Source organism: Neopsephotus bourkii, unplaced genomic scaffold (assembly GCF_033783945.1).
Source record: "Neopsephotus bourkii isolate Nb327-2 ecotype Australia unplaced genomic scaffold, CSIRO-AGI_Nbou_v1 NB_1637, whole genome shotgun sequence".
NCBI lineage: Eukaryota > Metazoa > Chordata > Aves > Psittaciformes > Psittacidae > Neopsephotus > Neopsephotus bourkii.
In genome coordinates this window covers 6,523,042-6,533,104 of record NW_026902112.1, presented here as the reverse complement: position 1 = coordinate 6,533,104, position 10,063 = coordinate 6,523,042, and positions in this window count along the sequence as shown.

The window sequence follows — 10,063 nt, the reverse complement described above, 5'->3', positions numbered from 1 at the left end:
GTGTATGCAGCAGGTCTTACACTCGCTGAAATGTTAGAACAACTCTGTATTTCTGCCTAGGACATACCAGAAATACTATAGACCCCAGAGGTGAGTATCTGAAATAACTTATATAAGATACAAAACCCAAACTTGATATTTTTATGGCTAGTTTTACTAGATAAATAAACTAAATAATAATTTCCAGATGTGTTTTATTCTGTTTTGTTGATAAACAAATATTTTGGTGATTACCTGGAGCCTTGAACTTGAGGCAAAGGCCAGCCCAGTCTTAGTACAAGAGTTTATCTGAATCTCTGAGTTGCACATGAAGCATAGGACTATGCTATTTTTAAACCTTTATGGCTTGTGTATAAAATCTGGTTTATAAATACAGCTTTACTATCACTTGGTTTGCTCACAGAATACTCAATGCAATCATGAGAAATAAGTTTCTCTTATTCTTTGCATGTAGCTCTCTCTTGCCCATGTGCGATGAATGGCAAGGCAGCCATTAAGTACAGCAATTGGCAATTAAATCCTTGATTTGAAAGTGAACTCCAATTACAGTGGACAGCATCAGTGTTTCAGTAGCTGGGGAAGCAGACTTTGGTTCATGACTGGGAAAGTATCAACATCTGTAACTTTCACTGAAGCCAAACTGTAAGTGCTTGACACCTCCCAGCTCTTGTCCTGCTATTCCGAAGTGTAGATTGAGACTAGAGGAGAGAAAACATCAGTTTAGTAGGAATATTTCTTCAGGATTAAGTAATCAGAAAATTCAGCAGGGGCTGAACTAAAGCTTTAATATGCCAATCACGGATGGAAAGGATTTTGACCATTATGTCACTATGAAAATTAATATAGCTGTTAATAATAATCATGGTAATCCATTCCAATCACATGAATATTTATCTAATATTGCGATCTGATAATGGTTAGGTCAGTAAGGATTTGTAATTACCGCTATTGATTAAATTATGCATTTTGATAACTAATGCTGAAATAATAAGTTGTTTTCAAAATCCCCTCTTTCACTTTATAATACTTCTTCTTTATCTTGTTCAGCTCTACAGTCTTTTCCATTAGCTTGTGAGGGCACAGACACTCACCTCTACGGCTTGTCAATTAGGAATTGCTTTCATGAGAGCAGCAACTACCATTGAATACATATTAAATGCATTAATTTAATGAATATTAAAAATGTGTTAACTTTTGATATATAAAAATAATTTATATTTAATAAATATTAAAAAATGGAATTCCTGTCTGACTAAATCCTAGTGACACAGAAGTAAATAAGATCCTGGCTTAATAATGGTGGAAACATTATTAGTAACACGAATAAAAAAAGGTAAATAACTGAGTTACTAAAGTGTTAAATTGTCCATTGTAATATCTCTTTTTATGAAGTCAGGCACCAGTTTGTTTATTGCAGATACACACAAGGGCCTGTTTTAAAAATGATGGTGCGAACAGTTTTCACTTTTACAACAAAATACCCATTTCTTGGGGGATACCCACAGTGTTTTGCACATGCCAGAATACATCACTTTCTCTATATTACTCACCAGCTCTGAGCAATGAAGAAGAAAATTTAATTCATCCAGAGGGTCATTAGAGAAGTGCAACAGAGCTCAGATCTGTTTGACCCATGATTACTGGGCCTTGAGACTTTTTTTAGCAGTAGCCTATTGTTCTTGAATTAATTCAGTACAAATTTAAGTACCTATAGCTGGAGTTCCTTGATGGTGGCATCAGGATCTCAGAGGTTTGACTTTCTACCTGGGGTACAGGAAGGTTTAGACAGAGAAAGCAAGTTAAGAATGTGCACTCTGAAGGTGAGGTTTCATGGAGAAAGCAAAACTCAGACTGAAGCTTTACTCTCCCTCCTCTCTGTTTCCTCTCTCTGTTCACTCCCTTGTGCTAGAAGGAAACCTCCTTAGGAAGAACGAGTAAGCAGTTTTCTCCTGGCTTAGTGAGGAGCAAGGGTTCTCATGAATGTGAAATGCAACAAGAACATATAGCCGTTAAGTAGACCACTCCTCTGATTATTGTGAGCTATTAGATCAACTCAACCATTTCATCAGTCAGGTTGACCTCTCTCCATGCAGTCTTCTGAATCTGCTAAGCACGTGGATGCATTTTAAACCCTGACAGAGATAAGAAGTCTCAACAAAGTTCTTCCAGGGATATTTACAAAGCTATTTGGAAGCTAGAGCCCAAAGTCCTTTCTTTACAGTAAGCCCCTATTGTCCTCTCAAAGAACTCATGTGATGATGATTTACTCTTGTCTTTTTAAAGAAGGAGAAGCAGTGGTAGTATCACTCCTTTACCTTCAAGACAAGTGGGTAGATGGTCTTACTCACGAAGTGAGACTGGTCCAAGGCCTTTCTCAGACGTAGTGGCTTTAAAGAAGCTACTTCTGTCTGTTCAAACATCATCCTAGCCACCAAAATGGACAGAAATCCTCTTCCTGAGCTAGCATAGTATGTTGCCTGGGAAGAACGTACTATGTGATACGACATATAGAAGATGCTGGTAGTGCCATCCGGTATCACTGAAAACATATACATCATCTGTTGCTATGTCAGTTATGTCACCCTGAGCAGAGCAGATGGGCTCATCAAGACACTGTGGATCTACTTTGCTTACTCTTATTACCCTGTTCCAGCCCAGGTAGAAAGCATGAGGTAGGGCCCCATCTGAGTAACCAGGGTGATTCTGGGCATGCACAGTGAGTTCAAAGCCAGGAGGATAAACCTGCTTTGCACGAAGTACTGCAGTGGTAGATATCAGCTGAGCTGACCCCCATGTTGGAAATACTCCTTCCACTTCTGTTTTACTTGGCAACACCTTTTCCCTTCTCTTCATCATTATCTGGCTTCAATTCCTTTTACACCAGTCATTTAACAAGCAGTGACCTCTGTTAAGCTATAGCCCATTTTTGGTGGTAAGAACTGTTGGTGTCCCTAGTATCATCCATTGCTCCAGTGTCCAATGTATAGATTCCTAAAAGTGATGAAATACATATTTTACTAATAAGGTCAAAATCTTTCTACTTAGTAACCATAGGATTGTTAGGGTTTGAAGGGACCTCTGGAGATCATGTATATAGGTAGGGCCACCTAGAGCAGGTCACACAGAAACACGCACAGGTGGGATTTGAATGTCTCCAGAGAGGGAGACTTCACAAGCCCCCTGTAAAAAACCATGTCAAAAACTCATAGCAGCCTTCCAGTATCTGAAGGGGGCCTATAGGGATACTGGGGAGGGACTCTTCATTAGTGACTGTAGTAATAGGGCAAGGGGTAACAGGTTAAAACTTAAACAGGGGAAGTTTAGATTGAATGTAAGGAAGAAATTCTTTACTGTAAGGGTGGTGAGGCACTGGAATGGGTTGCCCAGGGAAGTTGTGAATGCTCTGTCCCTGGCCATGTTCAAGGCCAGGTTGAACAGAGCCTTGAGTGACATGGTCTAGTGTGAGGTGTCCCTGAGCATGGCAGGGGGGATGGAAATTGATGATCTTAAGGTGCTTTCCAACCCTAACTATTCTGTGATTCTATGATTCCATGATGAATCTAAGTCAGAATGTAAGTTATTTAGAGAGAAGGACTTGTGGTGCAGTTGATGTGAGAAAGAGATGTTACAGGCATGGCTTTCAAAATCTCATCCCTCTGTAAAAATGGGACTTAAGGGGGCAATAGCCCTCCTCAAGCTGTGAAATGTTAAAGACACATTTGAAATGTTTCCTTTGCAGATTATTCCTGGAAGTTGATTTCTTGATAAGCCTGATGTATTAAGGGATGTGGGACATTTCATCCTGCAACCTGTGGTCAAATGTGAGTACAATGATCTCAGGCCTGTTTCTGGTCGTCAGATGTCCACATCCACTCCACTTGTTGGCCTCTGGAGTTCTTTCAGATGACAGGATGACAGCTTGCTTCTTCTGGAGGCATATTTGTAGAATAAATAGCCTTAATAACATGCTTGTCAATTCATGACAATGAAGTTTTCTATTCCCTGTGGTTTTGTATGCTGTGCAGCAAATGGACAATTCATTACCTTTTGTGAGAAATACATTGTGCCTTTAAAGGAAGAAGTTGAATTCCATCTTGAGTTGGTCAGTTCTAGGGCTTGGTGTTTTATGACTACAACGGAAAGGTGCCATAGATATTTCTTCTTTGTTCAGCTCTCTTAGTTCACATGTACACCAGTCTCCCACTTTCCTGCATAGAAGCAAATCCAATGGCAGAGTATTTTCATGGGTGATTTCAATCACAGACTAGTTGAGGTTAGAAGGGACCCCTGGATGTAGCAGGGATACCTACAGCCGGTTGCCCAGTACTGTGTCCAGACAGCTTTTGAGTGTCTCCAAGGATGGAGACTGCACAACCTCATGAGCAACCTGTTTCAGTGCTCGGTCACCCTCACAGTACGTTGTACCTGTTGGATCCATCTTGTCTGGAATTGTCTTCACCTCCTATATCCTCTGTTTGCATAATCTGCCTTAATAATATGCACTGCTGGCTGCTACAATGGAAACGTGATTTTTATGATCTGTGATGGCTATAAATTTCATCCTTTTGTAAGCATTTCTTTCTTTGTATGTACATTTTCACACATCAATATTATAGACTATTGTTATCTAACAAGGCAAATGTAACTAAGCCCCTGAATCTAATGGCTAATGTCCACGCTACTGAGGCTTTGTAGCTTCCAAAACAGGGTGGCTACACCCAAATTCCTCTTAGGAGTGATTCCTATCCTATGCTAACTCCCAAACTGTCCTTGCACATTGGGGGAGTGCTGGTTGGCATGGAGCAAAACAGCAACAGGGACCATCTGAATCACTAGACAGTATCCAGGAATGCTCCCTGGCACTGTTTAATGTGCTAGATAGACATAGCCATAAATTCTATGCAAAAGTGACACTAATGTGGCTGTTAGGTATATAGGAAGAAATTTTTGACCTTAATAAAAACACTTTCTGTGCCACTCTGTCATTGGAAGTGTGGATCTTTTAAGTGGTTGTGAGAAATCAGTACTTGGGTAGCCAACATGCTGCTGCGTTTGCTGTATTACTGGGGGATTATAGGGAAGGAGAAGTGCCAATGCAAACCTTCCACCTAAATTCAACCTCACAGCTGAGTTAACTCGATTGAAAGCAGAACTTCAGATGAATTAAATGCAGAATTACAGCACAGAGGAATACTTCCCCCATTTCACTCTGTCTTGTTATTTCCCTTACAGGGCTTCTAGGGGGAAATAAGGCATTCCTGCACACTAGGCTTTGAAGGTGTGCTGCTGTGTGAAAACTCCCTACAGTGCTGCGTTGCTGAAGCCAACAGTCTGAAAATGTAAGTTATACTTTGTTATAACCTATCTTTTAAGTGGCCATAGAGGCTAAGCACAAATCAAGCAGTTTCTGGAGCTGTATCCAAGAACAAAAAACAAAACTCCAAAGAAAACCAAACCCAGCAATCTGAGTTGTGTTTCCCAGGTCCTGTATTCACTTTCAGGCCCTACTCACATTTGACTTCATGTCCCAATGAGATCCAGATACCCTCTGCTTCTTCCCTTTATTCATGAACCTCACTTGGAGTATTGTGTGCAGTTCTGGTGTCCTGAACATGAAAAGGACATGGAACTGTTGGAACAAGTCCAGAGGAGGGCCACAAGAATGATCAGGGGACTGGAGCACCTCCCGTATGAAGATAGGATGAGAAAGTTGGGACTGTTGAGCCTGGAGAAGAGAAGGCTGTGTTGAGACCTCATAGCAGCCTTCCAGTATCTGAAGGGGGCCTATAGGGATGCTGGGGATGGACTCTTCATTAGGGACTGTAGTGATAGGCCAAGGGGTAATGGGTTAAAACTTAAACAGGTGACGTTTAGACTGGATATAAGGAGCAAATTCTTTCCTGTTAGGGTGGTGAGGCACTAGAATAGGGTGCCCAGGGAAGCTGTGAATGCTTCATCCCTGTCAGTGTTCAAGGCCAGGTTCGACAGAACCTTGGGTGATATGGTTTAGTGTGAGGTGTCCCTGGGCCTGGCAGGGGGGTTGGAACTTGATGATCTTAAGGTCCTTTCTAACCCTAACTATTCTATGATTTTATGATTCTATGATTTTATGAACTGGGAAGGCAAAGACGCCCCAAGCAGTAAAGGGGGTGAGCAATAAGATTCATAGCCTGGAAGATGAAGGTCATAGTCCTGGATGAGGCCTTGGAGGCTGGACAGTGATGCCTAGGGATAAACATAACAGCCCTGCTAGGATTACATGCATAAAACTGTCTTTCATTGCTTATTCTGCTTGGCCAGTTTTCAATCCTTCAGTTCAACAAGGGCATCAGGCTATGTTTTATGCTTTCAGAAATGTATGAATAGAAGTTCTGTTGCAGGGGAGGATGGTTGTGCAGGTTTTACTCCTCTGGCGTGTCAGTGTGGAACTGATGTCACATAGAACGTGCAAAGAAGTTGCATTTCTTTTCAGTGTAAGGCCCTGTGCGATGGCATCCGTATATGTTAGTAATGCAGTTATTAACTTCATGTTAGAAAAAACTCTTTGCTGACTTAAAGGAATTATGTAAAAATGATTTGGTATAAATTGTTTCATAGAATTCCTGACTTGTACTGTCTCCAATGACCAGTATTAAAGCTAGCTACTATTTATCTTCATTCCCTTTAGAAAATTGCTTTGAACTCATAAAGGTTTATCCAATGTCCATTGAAATCAGTGGGATATAAAAGGCCTTTTAACTGTGAATAAATTTTTCTGATGGATTAAATGGCTTTAGGTAAATGGCAAATTAAATAATGTAAATGATCTAAAGTGTTATTCTAATATTATTAATTCTATTATTAATATTATTATTTTAATAATACTATTCTAATACTATTAGTTTTATTACAATTTCCAGGCTAAGGTGTAATCTCAATTACATTTGCATGAATGCAAATAACTGTTGACTTAGAGCAACTAAACTTTTTCTGAGCATTTACTAATGTAAATATTACATTAATATTACTAATGTAATAGATGGAAATCCAGACCCTTTTTCCTTCTTGGTGAGACTTATAATGCTGTTTTTAATTGCTGGTTTTCCTGCTGGTATTTCTGGTGCACTCATACAATAGTCAAGCAAGTTATTCTCTATTAGAGTCAGCCTGTTCCAAGAAACATTCCCCCCCCCCCATTTCTGTTCTCTTTGTTTGGAGAAGAAAAAGTGATGCAGTTGCACAGTTAATAGCTTTAAGCTTACTACTAAATTAACCTTACTACTAATTTAATCCTCACTTTCTTTAAGAAGTTATTTAAAAAGAAAAACCCAGCAACTAAACCCTGAGCTTTTTCTCCAGCTTCTGTTGAAAAGTGACAAAAAAATGTAAATTCTACCACTATGGAATAACAATACTTTTACGTCTCTCTAACAAAATCTAGGGGAAGTTTATTTTCCCTATGCAGTCTTGTACATGCATAAAGAGCAGGGTTTATAAACAAGTGTCCCTATCCATATGGTCACACATCTGGTGGTGAAGAATCCCAAGAGAGATACCAATTAGTGGGAGCACAAATATAAAGTTAAGAAAAGCTATGAGGACTGTTATTTGTACAGTTTGCAAATGATAAATCCCAGTATCACAATGATAACTGATGCTTTTCTAATGTGCCTTTTATCTTGAACAACCCTGCTGGTGTTTCCAAAGTGGAATTATTGTGAACTTAATTACATGTTGAATCTTTGATATACAGGGGAATTAAAAGAACTTTCTGGGGGAAAATGCACAGATTAAGGGATGAGCACTTACATGATCCTGTTAAAAGACCTATCTCACGCTGCTTAAAATGAGAGCCTTCCCTTGGACACGTATGTTTCCAGTGCAATAGAAAGGAGCAACGAAACTTGTTGGAACACTAAATTTGTGTTTCACATTAAAGCAGCAAGTTTCAGAGCCCCCTTTTTTATTATTTCTTATCCAGTTGCCTTTTTGCCTTTCATCAGACAACTTGAGTTCAGCATGAACAGTCTCTGCAAACGTACACATGCACCTTCATCCCATATTCTTGAGTTGAATTTGTCAAGTTATTTGGAGCGTGTCTGTGCTAATTGCCCATGTGCTTTGGGAGACTTAGTGGATATAGCTGAACAGCCCTGTCTTAAACCTGTCTTCTCTTATATTTGGATTATCTTTTGGTTCTAAGTATGCCTGAAAAGAAACGAGGTTGTGTAAGCAGCTGGAGCAGAGATGTTTTTAAACTTGGTTAAAGCTGTGTCCAGAGTTATCCGAACAATGCTTTTCTTTATTGACAACACCAAGGTGGCTGCACTCTGAGCATAAACGCTCTTGTCAGCTTTCTGCTCGGCACTGTAGCTGCCCTGAGTCTCATTTTGTCGCATGTTATTCTCTATGTCTCATACCCAGAGCCCAGACACTCAACAAAGTGTTCCGGATTCTGCCTAGGGGGAATCAGACCTCTAAATGTCATATGTTAGCTTCCAGGCAAAGGAGTCTCTTACTGGATCTAGCTTAGGAACCAAAAAGTACACTTTGGGGAATGAATATCTTTGGTGACGAAGTATTCATGTCCTTTTCAATGGCAAATGTAGGATACTGACACTAATAATTTCTGCCAATTTTTACTACTTAGACACTATTCAAATGAGATTTGAGGAAATTAACTAACTAAAAGACTCTCAACTGAATATTTTGGAACTCAGAATGATTAATCCAGCAAGATCTGAAAGAATTTTTGATATAGAGAGTGTTTTGATTGGTAGTCATGGGGAAGATTTCCAAAGGTCAAAACAGAGGAGGGATGGAGAATTTGTCTGGGGAAGAGTGGAGTTTGCTACATATGCAAGTTAAATTTACATCAAAACTAAAGGGAAGTTAACATTATTTAAACGTTCAGTGCTGAAAAACAGATGACTAGACTGTATACTATTCTATCAACACTGGTGCACTAAAAACAGATGACTGCAATGTATACTATTCTACTGCACTGGTGCACTACGCATGCAATAAAGATTAGGGAGCTCAAGCTACTATTGTAGGCATGTACGGTTATTGCAAAGCTTTGGATCAGAATTCCAGGGTTTGTAAGATTTTCTGGGTGCAGTTTTCTTGTATCATCCAGATGTCAGCATTAAAAGAAGTTACAGCAAATCACGCTTCTCTGATTAGTGACTATAAAAGCGGTAACGCATCATTTCAAGCGCACAGCGTTTCAGGGGCTTTGAGTCAGATGTGATCACTCTACCATCAAAAAGATATGTACTCATTGCTTCTTCCTAGCTGTCAAAGCTGGTAACTCAGTTTGGAATAAGGCAGTCACACTGTTCTTTTCCCTGCTGGCACCATATTGCCAGCAGTAACAATTCAATAACACCTCCCTAACCCTATTGCCATTTGCTTGCCCCTGAAGTTACACCAAGAGAAATGTGCTCTGCAGAAAATGCCCTTGTAGGGATGGAAATTAGCATTATGTGGAAACAGTGAAACATAACCTGAAGGCAGTATGGAGAAAAACATGGCCCCAAAACACAGTCTCCAGACCCTTGGTGGGTATGTCCATGTGGCACCAGTTGTGGAAAACCCCAGCTCTGGTTATCACAGTGTAGACACAAGCTTGACTTGCAGTGCTGGAAGCAGTGAAGGAAAAAACCCTCAAATTTTAAACCAAACTTATTTGGTATGAACATTGCTGATGTGCAATGGTTATGGAGCTCTACAGTCCCTTTGAAGAGCAGAATCACAATGTAAATAGCTATCAGAGAGAATTTATAGGACTAAAATTATCTACAGCAAAATAGGCATAATGAGACACTGAACAAAAGAGAAAAGAAATCTGTGCTTGCATTGTTAAGAAGGATGAAGTATATGGATCTGTCTCTCTGAATAACATGTTATTACTTATCAACCTGAAAGACATCTAGAGATAGCTCAGCTGTTATGATACCCATGTTTTATACTGTACTTAATATGAATTCCCATCTAAATGTGTTGCTGATTGTGATAATACATTTTCATTTGAGTTTTAGATCCTGTTGACTTTAGTGTGTCTATTTCATATTTGTTTGCA